Source organism: Syzygium oleosum, unplaced genomic scaffold (genome assembly GCF_021117445.2).
Source record: "Syzygium oleosum isolate NSW1041296 unplaced genomic scaffold, Sole_v2.1 Sole_v2.14, whole genome shotgun sequence".
Taxonomy (NCBI): Eukaryota; Viridiplantae; Streptophyta; class Magnoliopsida; order Myrtales; family Myrtaceae; genus Syzygium; species Syzygium oleosum.
Window position 1 is genome coordinate 513,603 of NW_026607498.1, and position 19,446 is coordinate 533,048.

General features: G+C 43.7%; 2 pseudogenes; both read right to left on the reverse strand.

The window, feature by feature from the left end:
• Positions 1 to 484: 484 nt before the first annotated feature.
• Positions 485 to 5,924, reverse strand: LOC130139917 (fe(2+) transport protein 1-like; annotated as a pseudogene).
• Positions 5,925 to 12,257: 6,333 nt separating this feature from the next.
• On the reverse strand, positions 12,258 to 19,387 carry LOC130139918 (fe(2+) transport protein 1-like; annotated as a pseudogene).
• Between the last annotated feature and the right edge of the window lie 59 nt (positions 19,388 to 19,446).

Genomic DNA, 19,446 nt, shown 5'->3' on the forward strand with positions numbered 1-19,446 from the left:
GATGCTAATTTCCGACTTTGAACTAAATCTGTTTTTATGTTGAAAAGAAATATAAATTTATAATTAACATTAATTCCATCATCTTGCAATTTATTTAAAGATTGATATTTTTATCTTACTTTATATTTGTTAAAATGAAGAGATACAATCTAGGGATTCCTACCAATAGAACGTCTTTCTTCCTTATTTGGTTATCGGTATCTTGACCGAGATGCAAGTGTTGCGAAACGACATTTATAAAGTGACTAGTTCGTCCTTTCAAGACAGCATTATAGCGGATCAACAGAAAACTTTTACTGTGTTCATAAGTTAGCATTCTATGTGATGAGAGCATATCATATACACAATTTATGACATATTCCTCAGTTGTTGATAATCCAAAAGCCAAACACATATGTAGCATGAGCACAAACCAAAAAGCGAAAAGAAAACAGAAAAACCATCCAGTTATACATTTTGTTCGTTGAGGATAATTAGTACAAACTCAGGCCCATTTGGCCATGAGAGACATGCCACCAGCACCCAGCAGCACGGCAGCATAGGACTTGATCTGGAGCTTGATGCTGCGCTACAGCTTTGGACCCATGAAGTCGGCGGCGAGGAGGTCGACAAGGGCCATGTAGATCAGGAGCCCTGCGGACGACGCGTTGAGCAGGCCGACCGTGATGAGCGAGCTCGGGCTGATCTCCTGGTACGTGCTCGATAGAGCGATCCCAAACGGGGTCGTCACCGAGAAGAAGAACACCATTACCAGCTTCTTCAACCACCTGTACTCTGCCTATTTATAGGGTTTACAAAAGATTCAATTAGCCGACTTGGACCAACATGGGAACATGGAAATAACAACAGATCTGCTGATTAATTTGTTTTTCTTTGCCATAAACTGAAAAAGTTTGGAGGTTTGTGGATCTGAAGTGTTACCTGAAGAATGCAGCCACCAAGACCCATGCCTTCAGACATTTGATGGAAGCAAAGAGCAGCCACAAGGCCTCTGATGGTGCACACATTGCTTGAGGCTCCCAATCCAAGCCCTATCACCACCGAGTGTACCACTATTCCTAGCTCCAGCACCTAAGTACAATCGATCCCAATTTTAATGTCTAGAAAAGAAATTTATATATGAAGAACAGATATCATTTGAAGCTAATATATTAATTTTCCAACACTATGATATCATAGCTTCATCGCGGTAAAGATATACTTGGTCGTAATTAAGAGATAGTAGGTGTCCAAATAATTTCTTAGAGATGCATCATACAAAGCCCGTTGTCTCTTTTGAGAAAATCAAATTTTACGAAGGTCGCTATTAGGACGGATGCGCATAATCAAAATTGAACTTTCAAATTTCACTGTTTTCGAATTCTGCAACTCTCGTGATTTGACTTTTGTTCAATTTGAAGCACCTAAAGTCTTATAATATTGACATGTGAAATTCTATATAATCCTTCGTGATTTTTAAATTTTACAGTGCTTTTTTTTTTTTATAGTTTGAGGATTTTTTAAGCAAACTAAGAAATATTTTTTTAGTAAAGAAAAAAGACCCTAAGAAGTCACAAATTGAAACTTTAACCTTTCTGATTGATATATAGTGTGCGGAGCATTTTTTTTTCCAAAAACTTTGTCAAGTCCATGATATGATTTCTTAAAAAAATCCTCTTCTACCTTTCAATTATGACTAAAAATACTATGATCTCTTATTTCTTTTCTTCGCTACCGATGTCCCATGTTCATTCACCAAAGGCAAAGTGGTTGGTGGATGTTACTAGATTTCAAATTCTTTTCAAGAAAGTCGATATTTAATCATTTAACTGCAGAAGCAAGTGCCGCAGAAAACCTAAATTGACAGAAACTGAATAAGAAAATCCCGCATGCCAATAATAATTCTTTGAACGGTCCACGAGGTAGAAAATATATATAATACGAAATCTATAATATATGGAGTAAGTCTTGCATCTATGTCGACATCTGTAAATAAATGATGGCATTTTGTGAAATAATGATTGTGGGGTCGAAAAGCTTTATCTTGCGGGTCCTCGAGCTTCGCATCCATGTGAACTTTAGTAGTACCATACAGTAAATAAATCTAAGTGAAAAACATATACTAACAATATCCAAAGTATGATCTTACCATTGCAACGACCCTGTACCGAAGCAGCTGAGAACTCGTGGCCTCTACCTTCCCTGCCGCTCCGTGGTGGTGGCGGCGGCGGCCCTGGCCATGGCTATGCAAATGCACCGCGGTCACGACGCCTATCTCCCGGTCACAGTCAATGGTCTCACTTTTGGGAATGACGCAAACGTTGTTCTTCTGGCTATACATGCTCGTCACCATGAGCCACCTTCCACGCTCTCATCCTCACCCGACCTTTCCAGCCGTCCCATTCTCTCTCTCCCTTTTCCCAGCCGCGTGAGCAGCCCCGCCGGAGCAGCCACACGGCGTCGCTCGCGCCGCCGCGGGAGCCACCGTTCGCCGCTGCTTGCGCCGGCGTGAAACCAGCTCAGCCGGCCCGTTTTTCTCTCCCGATCAGCTTGTTTGGAGCTTAGGAGCCCAAGTGAGTATTAACCCTATACCCTAATTAGGCTAATTAGCATTTCTAGATAAGTTTAGGGTAATTTATGGGTTAATTAGGGGAATTTAGGGATAATTAGTGGGTTGATTAATTAGTTGTGGATTATGTGATGATTTGGGAGTCTAATATGTTGATTTCAATGTGGTTTAGTGCCCTAGAGTGGGCTATCTCATGACTGAAATTATTGGATTTAATTGGCCTAAGTTCGGTTAATTTAGGGTTTAATTGTGGAATCCCGAGCATGCCTTGTATTGTCCGATTAGTGGCTGATTCGTGCTTGATCGGTGATTATTATTGTGATGCCATGATGCATGCCATGTGTGGCCGAGAATGAGGAGGCATGGCGGTCCGTGCGAATGCGTATTTGAATTGTTCTAATCGCATGGAAATTTTGTGCCAATTGTGAGCCGTGTTCGAATCGGACTAATTGAATTAATTGGGCATGTCAATGTGATGTTCTGAGCATGCTAAATTGTGAGTTGATCATATCGTGGCTGAATTGAGTTATTGGATTAATTGGGCAAGTTAATTTGTGGTATTGAGCATGTTGAGATGCACATTGAGTTGGCATTAATTGATTGTGTGCCTATGTGAAATCGAGTGCTCATTGTGCATGACCACACATTTCGTATGCTGAGCATTGGCATGATATGAGAATTGTGCAAGTATGCATGCCTGACATGAGCATGTGATCACCTAATCGCCCTGATGCGTCTTACGCGGGGTTCAGATAAAATTTGGTGTGTGTACGTGTGATCACTATAAGCCCTGATGCGTGTTACGCGGGACGATGCCCGGATTGCCGGAAGACGGCCAACTTGATGCGTTTTACGCGGGTTCGGTCCGTATATGGAGATCAGTGTTGCGCCTGTTGCGTTTTATGCGGGCTAGAGACACTGGGCCTGATGCGTTTTATGCGGGCCAGGAAGTGTTGGATATTGTTAGACCTGATGCGTTTTACGCGGGTCTATTTACAAATGAGAAATTGGCAGTGTGTAAGTGTGCATAATTGAGCCGAATCATGAGCACGATCATATTGATGGCATGTGTGTGCAAGAGTGCATTGGCAGGTGTGCAAGCATGTGCGTGTCGGTGAATCGTGTGTGATGCAGACATCAAGGAGTATGAGCATGTACATGGCGTACGTGTGGCCGCGTATGTTCGCGTATGTGCCATTATCGCAATTATTATATGCCTAACCTGCAGGGTCATTTGTGTTCTCGATCTGGGCTCGAGGGCCTAGGTCAATTGATTATTGGTCTGTTCGTGTGATTGTTTACCTGTCAGGAGGTGCATGTTAGCCTAGTTTAGGTTTATGGGGTTTACTCGCTGAGATTCGTTCTCACGGTTGTTAAAACCCACATTTTTAGACCCCCGACCTTGAGGATGGCAGAAGTTACAATCCGTTTTGGGATCCCGTCCCGGATAGACCGGGATGTGACCGAGTACCCCGTAGGGAACGGGGATACGTATATTAGACATTTTACTACAGTATGGGTCGATGTGGGCGAGCAGCACTTTCAGGCCCACAAGTACATAGGTTGGTGCTTCATGGACTACATCGGGACTTTCGGACCTCTTAGGACCTTTGATGTCTCGTTCAATGGGCTAGGTGATATAGATCCCCAGTGCGCTGATGGAGACTTGGCGAGCCCCGAGGCTTCATTTGGAGAGTATTCTGACGTCGGACACGGACCTGTTATCTGGGAGGTCGACGAGCCAAACCCGATGGATGAGGAGCCGGTGGACTGGGATTCTGACCCAGAACCTATGGAGTCGGATAGCGAGCCGGAGCCGATGGAGCAGGACTCCGAGCCGGAGAGCGAGGTAGAGGAGGTCGATTCTTAGGACGAGTCGGCAGAGGCCGAGTCCGAGCTGGATTCCATGGACTCCGAGGATGAGTTGTCTGACAGTTGTTCTGAGTTCTCGTGATCCGACCCAGACTAGGTACCTTAGGGTTTAGCCGCATCCCTAGTTAGGTCGGGCCAGTACCTTTTTGACCGGAGCCCTTCCTTAGGTTAGTGTTTCGACTGACCGCCCGAGCCACTTACCCCTTTTTGTCAGTAGTGGCCGTTGACCCGCTTTTGATTCTTTGTATGTATTTTGTGTAATGGATATTGTATATGTTTCCCTGATGTTAATGCAAGTGTATATTTATAATGTTGTTTGTTGTTTGGGCTATCCTTGGTCATGTGTTTTAAACTGTACGGGTGTTTACGTTGCTTCCGCATGTGTCTTGATCTCTGTTTTGGGTGTTGGATCGGCGATGCGTCCTAGGACGTCACACGAATTCGACCTCGGTTGGGATGCTCGCGCGCCGTAAGGTTTGGGGCGTGACAAGGACAGCATGTCGAAGGAGTCGGGCAACACGTGCATGAACCCGGTGGCGAGGATGATGCCTGCCGCGAAGCACTTGATGATGACGAAGAGGTCGCGGTCAGGGTTGAGGGCCGGGACCGATCGGGTGAACAGCAGGGAGCAGACACCAATCAGACTCGTGACGAGGATGGAGACGATGGCGATGATCTTGAGGGGGAGTGCCTTGGCCTTGTTGATGCAGTCGCCGGATTCGGCGGTGCACTCCTCGGGCACGACGGAGAGCGCCGGCGGGACAAGGAGAGAGAAGGATAGGAAAATTGATAACTTTAAATATCCAACATTGTGACAAGAGTTTGATGTACGGATAACAAAATAATAAAGGATAGGAAAATCGTTGACATTTTTGTAAATATGAGTTAGACGTCAAATTTAAAATTTTGCTTTCATAATAATTATAGACTCCAACAAAACAAAAAGAATTAAGTTCCAGAGCTGAGTCATGCAAATTAAGCAGCCACTGAAGAGGAAAAGCTTAAAACCCAATGAGTTGGATTTCTATTATTCACACCCCTCGTACTTTCCGCGGTACTAATGAATTTTGCATCTATTCGTCGGGTCAGACAATAAAAATTAGAGAAAAAAGAGAGCATTTGATGAATGAGGAAATATACACGTGTTAGATATCTTTTCTTATATTAGGATTATATTAGAGAATGCCAAACATGTCAAAATCGTATATTCTTTTAGCGAAGGAAACTAATGTGTAGATTGATTACCAAATAAGATATTTCGATCATCCGATCTAAATTACACTCTAGCATTAGATGGACCACCGAGAGATTTACTTCCTTTATTAATAGGAGATCAGATAAAAGTAAGTTTTATTAGAGAGTAACATTTCTTACCATAAACATAGTAAATTCATCCCATTAACTCCTAGAAATGCTCAAATTATGGTAGGAAATTCTTGAAGTAGCCAATTGTATACCGCGAGTACTGATAGTCTTACCTAATAAAGCAAACCTGCATTTCCATGGAGATCCGCGAATAAAGGTAACAAAGATAAAATCTCTATGAGAATATGAATATGTAGCAAGTCAATTACCACTCAGTTTTTTGAATCTTGCATTTAATCAGACTCCAAAAATACCAAACTTTAGACATCTATATAAACCTACTTCAATGGGACACAAACACGTATCTGTCACGCTCATATATCCTACACAGTCGATCGAGCCAAATATCGTTGGAAATGGAGAAGGGTCAAACCAAGCTCAGCGCAATAGTCTTTCTATTGGTAATTGCATTCGGTAGGTTTCTTCTCATCTTTCTCAATTACTATTATCATTTCTAAATGTAGAACTGCTACTGATGAGTTCCTCCACATTTTCCTTCCTTTAAAGGTCTTGTCGTCTCACATGCTCAAACAAGAGATGGACCAGAGGGAGCTATGATCTCTCGGATAATGATAATCGGAAAGGACAAGGAGAAACTTGTATTAGACAGTGTCCTCTTCCGCAACGTCCCGCCTTGGTAAATGGCAAATGTGGGTGTGTAGGAGAAAAACTTGCAGAAACTTGTATTAGACAGTTGTCCTTTTCCGCAACGTCCCGCCTTGGTAAATGGCAAATGTGGGTGTGTAGGAGAAAAACTTGCAGAAACTTGTATTAGACAGTGTCCTTTTCCGCAACGTCCCGCCTTGGTAAATGGCAAATGTGGGTGTGTAGGAGAAAAACTTGCAGAAACTTGTATTAGAAAGTGTCCTTTTCCGCAACGTCCCGCCTTGGTAAATGGCAAATGTGGGTGTGTAGGAGAAAAACTTGCATGAGGACAATTGATGTATGCTGGTTTTGTGCCTCTATGAGAGGAGAGGAAGCAAAAATAAAAAGGGAATTTCGCTCTTAATAAAATGGGTTGGTATTATTGAGTATTTGACTTTTTGGACGGTCTTGAAAATTTCCAATGGTCGAAATCGATCGACTGCATCCTAGTATTCCATAACTAGGTAATCAAATGTGATAGTCATATTTCTTATGTATATGTCGGATAAACGGTTAATGATGGATAAGAGAAGTCGAGGTCCCGAAAGAGTGGCACACCCGATAGCCTTACGTCTCTAACTAGGTATGCTTTAGGTTGACATGAAAAATGAGGTGCTGAAATTGAGGATATGAAGGGAAAAATGCAAATATTGAAGATCCATTTTGGTTGTCTTCGTATTTGACCATTCTTTCGGATCACTCGACAATTAAGTTAAGGGAACAATTTCAAATAAGGGCCAGTGAAACTATTTTCTTAAAAGAGGACCCAAAGTAGACGATAGCTCAAATAAGCAATTGAAGTGGTCAATTTAGTCTCAAATAAAGATCCTAGTTCACCGAGTATTCCACAAATTATCACCAAGTTTTTTTTTTTCTTTCCTCCTTTAGCCCTCTGTTTCACAGAGAGAAATTCCATCAATTCTTTTTTCTATTTTTCTCCCCCGTAACGTTTCTTTGCACCTTTGCGGCAGAAGAGCACTAGAAGTGACAAAAGTTGTGTAAGTTTTCGTTAAATCACTTAAGTGCCAAATCGAAGAAAAAATGATCACTTAAGTGCCAATGGCTTGAAATTCCAGCCAAAAATAATACGTGGCTTTTATGGTACAATATTTAAAAAATCTAGTCCATGTGGCATTTCCGCGTGGAGTTCTTGGCACTGAAATGATCACTTTTTATCAACAATTGGCAAGAGAAAGGTGCCAAGTGTCACCATACATGCCCATGCATGCAAGGGGAACTAAAGGGCCATCCGAGAAGTGCATCTCCTTCGGCTCTCTCTCTCGCCTCAGCTCACTCCCTCTCATTTCTCTGCGAACTCACTCTCTCGCCTCAGCTCAACTCTCTCTCGTCTCTCTCTCTGGCCGCCTGGAAGACAGCCCCTCCACCGACCAGCAGCTGCCGCCCTCTACTCTGTCCACGACCAGCAGCGGTAGCCGGCCGTTTCGTCTCCGCCTCGGACCAGCAGCTTCGCCTCAGCCATCTCAGCCATTTCCTCTCACTGGCAAGTACTCTCTATCACCTTATACTAACCACGTTAATGGTTGCATGACGGTTGGGTCTCGGGTAAGCTTTTGAACTGATCTGAGTTGGGGTTAGGCGAGTCCGAGTGGTTGCAGCGGCTGTCCTTGAAGGGTTGATCCATTAGAACGAACCTTGGTGGGTCTAGGGTGCTAGACTAGTATGGAACAGGCCATGCATGTTGATTTGAGTTCCTAGAATGGTGAATTCGTGGCTGGAAGGTAGTGGATCTTCAATGGGAATCCATTTCTTGATGTCTGTTTCGGGTTCCAGAAACCGACTTCTCTGGACATCCACTGTTTTCTATTTTTACAGCTTCGGTTGTGGACCGAATTTGGCTAAACGTTCTTCTTAAAAGTTGTTCAGAAGATCTTGATTTACAACATACTTAAATTTCATATTTTTCTGAGTACAAATGGATATTTCTAAGGGCCAATCTTTTACCGGATCAGAACTGTATTTAAGGTGGAGACCGTGACCTCTGGACCTTCTCAATTTTTTATAAAAATATCCACTTCGAATTCGATCATACTTCCTTCACAAAATTTGTTCATAGTCCCATTTTGTACAATATATAAAAATTTCAAGGTGTTTAGACATCATTTGATGTGTCAAAAGAGCATTCCTTGTAACTCGGTGTCACTGTTCCGACGGTCCAGTTCTAGTCTTTTTTCGTGCCCTCAAAATTTCTCTTTCCAGGAGGATTTTGGGATTGTGTTCTTCATGAAAAATATGTGTTAAGGTCTTGTTAATATCATATTAGAATTTCGGAATTTTTGGAACTCATTTGTCATGTCTTTGGGATTGATTTCCCAGGGTCTACAAAACTGTCCAGTATTGCCAAAATTCCAAGTTTCATTGATTCTTATTTGAGACATCGGAGTTTTCGATTGGGTGTCTTCGGAAGATGTAACGTACACGCTGTGAACTTTCTGATGAGATGTTTCCTTTGTATTAAATATTGTAAATTACAATTCTAAATTTCTGTAATGTATGTGCCGAAGGGTGTGGAATTGTAAGTGTGGTTGTTCCGTCGGTCCCCATGACGACGATGCCCCGGAGTTGGGATGCCCGGGGGGGGGGGGGGGGTAACTGGGTTCCCTCGGATGCTTGGGGGTGTAACACGGTTCCCCAGATGTTCTCGTGATGCCGTGGTAGGTGCGAGATGCCTGAGGGGGTAACTGGGTTCCCTCGGATGCCTGGGGGTGTAACATGGTTCCCCAGATGTCCTCGTGATGCCGTGGTAGGTGCGAGATGCCTGAGGGGGTAACGAGGTTCCCTCGGATGCCTGGGGGTGTAACACGGTTCCCCAGATGTGCCGTGATGGGTACGAGATGCCCGGGGGGGTAACTGGGTTCCCCGGAGGATGTTGTGGCCTGAGTTACTAAATCAAATGAGAATTCGTGTGAATGGCTGTTAGTCGATCGACAATCTTTTATCTGGTGAATTACGCTCAAATAAAAAAGGGAGTCTTCTATGTTATGGTTGGATGTGAATTGGTTCATCTGTCTACCTATTTAACTCGATTGAAATGCTTGTCATTATCCGTTTAGTATGGCGTGATAGAGTTTACTTGGCTGAGTTTTCGCTCACTGTTTATCGTTGACACATTTTTTACAGATCTTCGAACATGTCACCGACCCCTTATCCTGATAGTGTCAGTAGTGATGGAGGTGGTGGCGACAAGTAGAGAAGTGGAGTTGTGGATGTAGCTGCATTAGGGGAGTAGGACCCCATTTTGACCTCCCCGATGAAATTTTGCTATCATGCTTGAAAAGGATGTCATCCAAATAACCTTTTGTATATAAATAAAAAGTGGGAAATGAAGATGTGGTATTTTGTTGTGGATGTGTCCACTGATCGAGAAATGTTTAATTTGATTGTGTTTTGTCTTCCGCTTGTGCTAAAAGTGAAAAGATTAAGAACGCATTAGTAAGTGGCGTGTCTGGGATGCCACAATTTAACAAATGAGGAAATGTATACACGTTAGATATCTTTTCTTAGATTAGGAAAATGTTAGAGAATTTCAAACGGGTCAAAATCGCTCGTACTTTTAGGGAAGGAAACTAATCTGTAGATTGAATAGTAAATTGGATATTTCGATTATATGATCTAAATTACACTCTAGATTTACTTTCTTTGTTGATAAGAGATAAGATAGAATTAAGTTTTATTAGAGAGTAACATTTCTTACCAAGAAAAAGTAAATTCATCCCATTAACTCCGAGAAATGCTTAAATTATATATGGTAGAAACATCTCGAAGAATCCAATTGTATACTGCGAGTACATATAGTCTTACCTAATAAACCAAATGTGCATTTCTATGGAGACCCGCGTGTAGGGTTCATCAACGAAAACAACGCAGCGGAATATAGAACCCTAGACAGGATCCATGTGTATATTGAAATTGGAAAGGAATTTCGATACGTACCTTTTGCAGATTGAAGATAAATCAGCAACTGATTGTGTCTGGATGAGCGCCCCAAGTGTTGCGCCTCTACCGGTATCCACACACACGAACGGAAATTCTCTAACGATCCACGTGCTAGCGAAAGATCTTGAAGTTCCTTTTCTTGAACGCCTTTTGATTTTCGATACTCTATCGAAAAAACCCTGCATGCAGAAGAACGATTCTCTATCTATTTATACAGCCTCATTATCTAGTGGAATTAAAAGAAGTGGGCCGAGCTATTTGAGCCCGCCAAACCGTCCATCTTCAATCGTACGTCTAATCGTTATCTCATAACGCGCACGATCGCATAGATAATTTAAATAGGAGAATAAATTAAAATCTACTTCTTAAGTAGATCAAGGCGCACAGACAATATTAAGTCCGTTCGCTATTGTGTGCGACCCTGTAGGTTCACTAAACATTAGCAGTGTGCCCAAAACTCTTTTGGCCCACAAGTCATAAGCGGTCTCTAGCAACACATTATGACTACCTAAGTATAGTGAAGATCGGTTTTCCGACACAACCTAATCCACAACTAATATTAGAGTATCAACCTTGATTGATTCTTAGGGCAGACCACTAACACCGCGAAATAAGGGTAACAAAGAAAAAATTTCTATGAGAATATTAGCAGAATATGCATATTTAGCAACCCAATTGCTATTTTTTTTTTTTTTGCATCTTGCCTCCACTCAAACTCCAAAAATACCGAACTTTAGACATCTATTTAAACCCACTTCGGTGGGACACATAAACAAATATCTTTCACAATCGTATACCTTTGACAATCAATCAGGCCAGATGTACTTGGACATGGAGAAGGGTCAAACCAAGCTCAACACAATGGTCTTTCTATTGGTGATTTCATCCGGTAGGTTTCTTCTCATCTCTCAATTTTACTATTATCATTTCTAAACGTAGAACTGCACTGATGAGTTCCTCCACATTTTCCCTCCTTTAAAGGTCTTGTCATCTCACATGCTCAAACAAGAGTTGCACCGGGAGGGAGCTGGGATCTCTCGGATCTTCGGAAAGGACCAGGAGAAACTTGTATTGGACATTGTCCTGTTCCACAGCGTCCCGCCTTGGTAAATGGCAAATGCGTGTGTTCCGCCTCAAGGAGAAAAACTTGTACGAGGACCATTGATGTATGAGAGTTTTGTGCATCGGTGAGAGGAGAGAAAGCAAAAATGAAAAGGGAACTTCGCTCTTAATAAAATGGGTTCATTGAGTATTTGACTTTTTGGAGGCTTTTCCCTATATATTAGCATAACGCACATGATTATAGGTTGTCTATGATGTTTTGCAGAATTCCACGCACATGTTGCTTTAATATCCACCCATTTATTTAGTGGCGAGACATACGTACACGATGCTAATTTCCGACTTTGAACTAAATCTGTTTTTATGTTGAAAAGAAATATAAATTTATAATTAACATTAATTCCATCATCTCGCAATTTATTTAAAGATTGATATTTTTATCTTACTTTATATTTGTTAAAATGAAGAGATACAATCTAGGGATTCCTACCAATAGAACGTCTTTCTTCCTTATTTGGTTATCGGTATCTTGACCGAGATGCAAGTGTTGCGAAACGACATTTATAAAGTGACTAGTTCGTCCTTTCAAGACAGCATTATAGCGGATCAACAGAAAACTTTTTCTGTGTTCATAAGTTAGCATTCTATGTGATGAGAGCATATCATATACACAATTTATGACATATTCCTCAGTTGTTGATAATCCAAAAGCCAAACACATATGTAGCATGAGCACAAACCAAAAAGCGAAAAGAAAACAGAAAAACCATCCAGTTATACATTTTGTTCGTTGAGGATAATTAGTACAAACTCAGGCCCATTTGGCCATGAGAGACATGCCACCAGCACCCAGCAGCACGGCAGCATAGGACTTGATCTGGAGCTTGATGCTGCGCTGCAGCTTTGGACCCATGAAGTCGGCGGCGAGGAGGTCGACAAGGGCCATGTAGATCAGAGCCCTGCGGACGACGCGTTGAGCAGGCCGACCGTGATGAGCGAGCTCGGGCTGTTCTCCTGGTAGGTGCTCGATAGAGCGATCCCAAACGGGGTCGTCACCGAGAAGAAGAACACCATTACCAGCTTCTTCAACCACCTGTACTCTGCCTATTTATAGGGTTTACAAAAGATTCAATTAGCCGACTTGGACCAACATGGGAACATGGAAATAACAACAGATCTGCTGATTAATTTGTTTTTCTTTGCCATAAACTGAAAAAGTTTGGAGGTTTGTGGATCTGAAGTGTTACCTGAAGAATGCAGCCACCAAGACCCATGCCTTCAGACATTTGATGGAAGCAAAGAGCAGCCACAAGGCCTCTGATGGTGCACACATTGCTTGAGGCTCCCAATCCAAGCCCTATCACCACCGAGTGTACCACTATTCCTAGCTCCAGCACCTAAGTACAATCGATCCCAATTTTAATGTCTAGAAAAGAAATTTATATATGAAGAACAGATATCATTTGAAGCTAATATATTAATTTTCCAACACTATGATATCATAGCTTCATCGCGGTAAAGATATACTTGGTCTTAATTAAGAGATAGTAGGTGTCCAAATAATTTCTTAGAGATGCATCATACAAAGCCCGTTGTCTCTTTTGAGAAAATCAAATTTTACGAAGGTCGCTATTAGGACGGATGCGCATAATCAAAATTGAACTTTCAAATTTTACTGTTTTCGAATTCTGCAACTCTCGTGATTTGACTTTTGTTCAATTTGAAGCACCTAAAGTCTTATAATATTGACATGTGAAATTCTATATAATCCTTCGTGATTTTTAAATTTTACAGTGCTTTTTTTTTATAGTTTGAGGATTTTTTAAGCAAACTAAGAAATATTTTTTTAGTAAAGAAAAAAGACCCTAAGAAGTCACAAAATTGAAACTTTAACCTTTCTGATTGATATATAGTGTGCGGAGCATTTGTTTTTTCCAAAAACTTTGTCAAGTCCATGATATGATTTCTTAAAAAAAATCCTCTTCTACCTTTCAATTATGACTAAAAATACTATGATCTCTTATTTCTTTTCTTCGCTACCGATGTCCCATGTTCATTCACCAAAGGCAAAGTGGTTGGTGGATGTTACTAGATTTCAAATTCTTTTCAAGAAAGTCGATATTTAATCATTTAACTGCAGAAGCAAGTGCCGCAGAAAACCTAAATTGACAGAAACTGAATAAGAAAATCCCGCATGCCAATAATAATTCTTTGAACGGTCCACGAGGTAGAAAATATATATAATACGAAATCTATAATATATGGAGTAAGTCTTGCATCTATGTCGACATCTGTAAATAAATGATGCCATTTTGTGAAATAATGATTGTGGGGTCGAGGAGCTTTATCTTGTGGGTCCTCGAGCTTCACATCCATGTGAACTTTAGTAGTACCATACAGTAAATAAATCTAAGTGAAAAACATATACTAACAATATCCAAAGCATGATCTTACCATTGCAACGACCCTGTACCGAAGCAGCTGAGAACTCGTGGCCTCCACCTTCCCTGCCGCTCCGTGGTGGTGGTGGCAGCGGCCGTGGCCGTGGCTATGCAAATGCGCCGCGGTCACGACGCCCATCTCCCGGTCACAGTCAATGGTCTCGCTTTTGGGAATGACGCCAACGTTGTTCTTCTGGCTATACATGCTCGTCGCCATCGAGTCCACCATCAGCGTCACGATGGCGCTCAGCATAGCAACGAACCCGGTGAATGGGAACTTGTGCCAAGGGTTCTCCTTCAAGCACGGGGAGAACTGTAACGTCCTGAATTCGATCCACTTTCGTGATCAATAAAATGGATATATATTTCTCAATTCGTTTTAGTAAGTCTCGCCCGGAACTGATCATTTTGGTGGCAACATTAAGGATTGAACCGGAGGTGCAAACCAAGATCAAGGCGTTGCAGTCTACGGACCCTGAGATTCAAAAGATTCTGGAGATCGATGGCACTAAGAGGAAACCGGACTTCCAAGTGTCCGAGGACGGAATTCTTAAGTTTCAAGGACGTTTGTGCGTGCCCGATGATTTGGAACTTAAGGAAGAGATTTTATCGGAAGCTCATAGGAGCAATTATAGCATTCACCCTGGCAGCACGAAGATGTACCAGAACCTTCGACAGCATTATTGGTGGAACGGAATGACGGTGGATGTGGCCAAGCATGTGGCCAAGTGTTTGACGTGCCAACAAGTGAAGGCACAACATTGTAAACCTGGTAGAATGTTGCAGCCGTTGGAAATCCCAGAATGGAAATGGGAGCATATTACGATGGATTTTGTAACGGGATTGCCAAGAAGCCAGAGGGGACACGATTCTATTTAGGTAATAGTGGACAGATTGACCAAGTCAACGCACTTCCTGGCAGTGCGAAAGGACTTCGAGTTGGAAAGGTATGCTGAATTATATGTGTGCCAGATAGTCTGTCTTCGTGGAGTACCGGTAACGATCACTTCGGACCGTGATCCCCGGTTCACTGCTAATTTTTAGAAAAGTCTACAATCGGCCATGGGAACAAAGTTGCAATTCAGTACGGCCTATCATCCGCAGACAGATGGCCAATCTGAGAGGACTATTCAGACCTTAGAGGATATGCTGAGAGCGTGTGTATTAGATTTAAGGGGCAAGTGGAAAGAGCAGTTGCATTTGGTTGAATTTGCCTACAATAACAGCTTTCAGCAGAGTATTGGGATGGCACCATTTGAAGCACTTTATGACAGAGCGTGTAGAACACCATTGTGTTGGGATGAAGTGGGAGAAAGAAGTGTAACAGGGCCAGAGTTGGTTCAACAGTCGATGGAAACGGTAAAGATTATCCGGGAAAGGCTAAGGACAGCTCAGAGCCGTCAGAATAGTTATGCGGACCGAAGGTGTAGACCGCTGGAGTTTCAGGTTGGTGACCAAGTATTCCTTAAGATCTCACCGATGAGAGGACTGTCTCGGTTTGGCAAGAAAGGAAAGCTGAGTCCAAGGTATATAGGCCCGTTCGAGATTTTGGAGAGGATTGGAACGTTGGCTTATCGTCTCGCCTTGCCGTCGAATTTGTCGCCAGTTCATAACGTCTTCCACGTGTCAATGTTAAGGAAGTACGAACTGAATCCGACCCACATGCTGAATCATGAAGTAATAGACGTAGACGACAGGGTGTCGTACGTGGAGAGACCGGTGCGAATCGAGGACAGGAAGAAGCAAGTTTTAAGGAATAAGACGATCCCGTTGGTCAAAGTTGTTTGGGAGCATCACGGGACGGAAGGCGCCACCTGGGAAAATGAAGAAGTAATACGACGTCAGCACCTCCATTTATTTGAGTAGTCGGGTTTGGATTGTAAATTTCGAGGACGAAATTTTTGTAAGGGGGGAAGAGTTGTAACGTCCTGAATTCGACCCACTTTCGTGATCAATAAAATGGATATGTATTTCTCAATTCGTTTTAGTAAGTCTCGATCGGAACTGATCGTAACCCCTAAACAGCCGCCCGTTAGTGAGAGACGCTAAAATCCCGTTTGAGCGAAACCGATCGTGGAATTGAGTCCGGACTTCGGTGTCGAATTTCGTGGGCGTATGCAACTATTTTGCAAGGACAATGTCGTATAAGTGTGGCCACTTATATTTGGGATCGGTAGAGTCGAAAATTGGAAATTTGGCCCGGGACCGGAAAATTACCATTTTGCCCCTATGCCCTATGCTTGTATTCCGAATTTCAGGAGTTTTGATTAGAATTATCAGCCCTATTATTGCTAAAATTAGTGGACCAATCTACCCCTAGATATTTTATCAAGATTTGATCCTAGCCCTAGAAATTAGGACAAGATGGTAATTTTTGGGAAGTTGTTCAACCACCCCTACTCACTCTAGCCTATACACTCTCTCTCTCTCTCTCTCTCTCTCTCTCTCTCTCCCTCATTTCACTCCTTCACCATCTCCGGCCAACCCCTCCCCCACGCCACTCTCCCTCTCTTTCTTTCCCCTTCGGCCGTGAGTAGCCGAGCATGCCGGAGCATCGCCGCTCGCTGGTGCCACCGCCATGAGCCGCCGTCCTCGCCCTCATCCTCACCCGACCTTTCCAGCCGTCCCATTCTCTCTCTCCCTTTTACCAGCCGCGTGAGCAGCCCCGCCGGAGCAGCCCCACACCGCCGCTCGCGCCGCCGCGGGAGCCGCCGTTCGCCGCTGCTTGCGCCGCCGTGAAACCAACTCAACCGACCCGTTTTTCTCTCCCGATCAACTTGTTTGGAGCTTAGGAGCCCAAGTGAGTATTAACCCTATACCCTAATTAGGCTAATTAGCATTTCTAGATAGGTTTAGGGTAATTTATGGGTTAATTAGGGGAATTTAGGGATAATTAGTGGGTTGATTAATTAGTCGTGGATTATGTGATGATTTGGGAGTCTAATATGTTGATTTCAATGTGGTTTAGTGCCCTAGAGTGGGCTATCTAATGGCTGAAATTACTGGATTTAATTGGCCTAAGTTCGGTTAATTTAGGGTTTAATTGTGGAATCCCGAGCATGCCTTGTATTGTCCGATTAGTGGCTGATTCGTGCTTGATCGGTGATTATTATTGTGATGCCATGATGCATGCCATGTGTGGCCGAGAATGAGGAGGCATGGCGGTCCGTGCGAATGCGTATTTGAATTGTTCTAATCGCATGGAAATTGTGTGCCAATTGTGAGCCGTGTTCGAATCGGACTAATTGAATTAATTGGGCATGTCAATGTGATGTTCTGAGCATGCTAAATTGTGAGTTGATCATATCGTGGCTGAATTGAGTTATTGGACTAATTGGGCAAGTTAATTTGTGGTATTGAGCATGTTGAGATGCACATTGAGTTGGCATTAATTGATTGTGTGCCTATGTGAAATCGAGTGCTCATTGTGCATGGCCACGCATTTCGTATGCTGAGCATTGGCATGACATGAGAATTGTGCGAGTATGCGTGCCTGACAAGAGCATGCGATCACCTAATCGCCCTGATGCGTCTTACGCGGGGTTCAGATAAAATTTGGTGTGCGTACGTGTGATCACTATAAGCCCTGATGCGTGTTACGCGGGGTATTGAACCCGACCTGATGCGTTTTACGCGAGACGATGCCCGGATTGCCGGAAGACGGCCAACCTGATGCGTTTTACGCGGGTTCGGTCCGTATATGGAGATCAGTGTTGCGCCTGATGCGTTTTATGCGGGCTAGAGACACTGGGCCTGATGCGTTTTACGCGGGTCAGGAAGTGTTGGATATTGTTAGACCTGATGCGTTTTACGCGGGTCGATTTACAAATGAGAAATTGGCAGTGTGCAAGTATGCATATTTGAGCCGAATCATGAGCACAATCATATTGATGGCATGTGTGTGCAAGAGTGCATTGGCAGGTGTGCAAGCATGTGCGTGTCGGTGAATCGTGTGTGATGCAGACATCAAGGAGTATGAGCATGTACATGGCGTACGTGTGGCCGCGTATGTTCGCGTATGTGCCATTATCGCAATTATTATATGCCTAACCTGCAGGGTCATTTGTGTTCTCGATCTGGGCCCGAGGGCCTAGGTCAATTGATTATTGGTCTGTTCGTGTGATTGTTTGCCTGTCAGGAGGTGCATGTTAGCCTAGTTTAGGTTTATGGGGTTTACTCGCTGAGATTCGTTCTCACGGTTGTTAAAACCCACATTTTTAGACCCCCGACCTTGAGGATGGCAGAAGTTACAATCCGTTTTGGGATCCCGTCCCGGATAGACCGGGATGTGACCGAGTACCCCGTAGAGAACGGGGATACGTATATTAGACATTTTACTACAGTATGGGTCGATGTGGGCGAGCAGCACTTCCAGGCCCACGAGTATATAGGTTGGTGCTTCATGGACTACATCGGGACTTTCGGACCTCTTAGGACCTTTGATGTCCCGTTCAACGGGCTAGGTGATATAGATCCCCAGTGCGCTGATGGAGACTTGGCGAGCCCAGAGGCCTCATTTGGAGAGGATTCTGACGTCGGACACGGACCTGTTATTTGGGAGGTCGACGAGCCAAACCCGATGGACGAGGAGCCGGTGGACTGGGATTCTGACCCAGAACCTATGGAGTCGGATAACGAGCCGGAGCCGATGGAGCAGGACTCCGAGCCGGAGAGCGAGGTAGAGGAGGTCGATTCTTAGGACGAGTCGGCAGAGGCCGAGTCCGAGCTGGATTCCATGGACTCCGTGGATGAGTTGTCTGACAGTTGTTCTGAGTTCTCGTGATCCGACCCAGACTAGGTACCTTAGGGTTTAGCCGCATCCCTAGTTAGGTCGGGCTAGTACCTTTTTGACCGGAGCCCTTCCTTAGGTTAGTGTTTCGACTGACCGCCCGAGCCACTTACCCCTTTTTGTCAGTAGTGGCCGTTGACCCGCTTTTGATTCTTTGTATGTATTTTGTGTAATGGATATTGTATATGTTTCCCTGATGTTAATGCAAGTGTATATTTATAATGTTGTTTGTTGTTTGGGCTATCCTTGGTCATGTGTTTTAAACTGTACGGGTGTTTACGTTGCTTCCGCATGTGTCTTGATCTCTGTTTTGGGTGTTGGATCGGCGATGCGTCCTAGGACGTCACACGAATTCGACCTCGGTTGGGATGCTCGCGCGCCGTAAGGTTTGGGGCGTGACAAGGACAGCATGTCGAAGGAGTCGGGCAACACGTGCATGAACCCGGTGGCGAGGATGATGCCTGCCGCGAAGCACTTGATGATGACGAAGAGGTCGCGGTCAGGGTTGAGGGCCGGGACCGATCGGGTGAACAGCAGGGAGCAGACACCAATCAGACTCGTGACGAGGATGGAGACGATGGCGATGATCTTGAGGGGGAGTGCCTTGGCCTTGTTGATGCAGTCGCCGGATTCGGCGGTGCACTCCTCGGGCACGACGGAGAGCGCCGGCGGGACAAGGAGAGAGAAAGATAGGAAAATTGATAACTTTAAATATCCAACATTGTGACAAGAGTTTGATGTACGGATAACAAAATAATAAAGGATAGGAA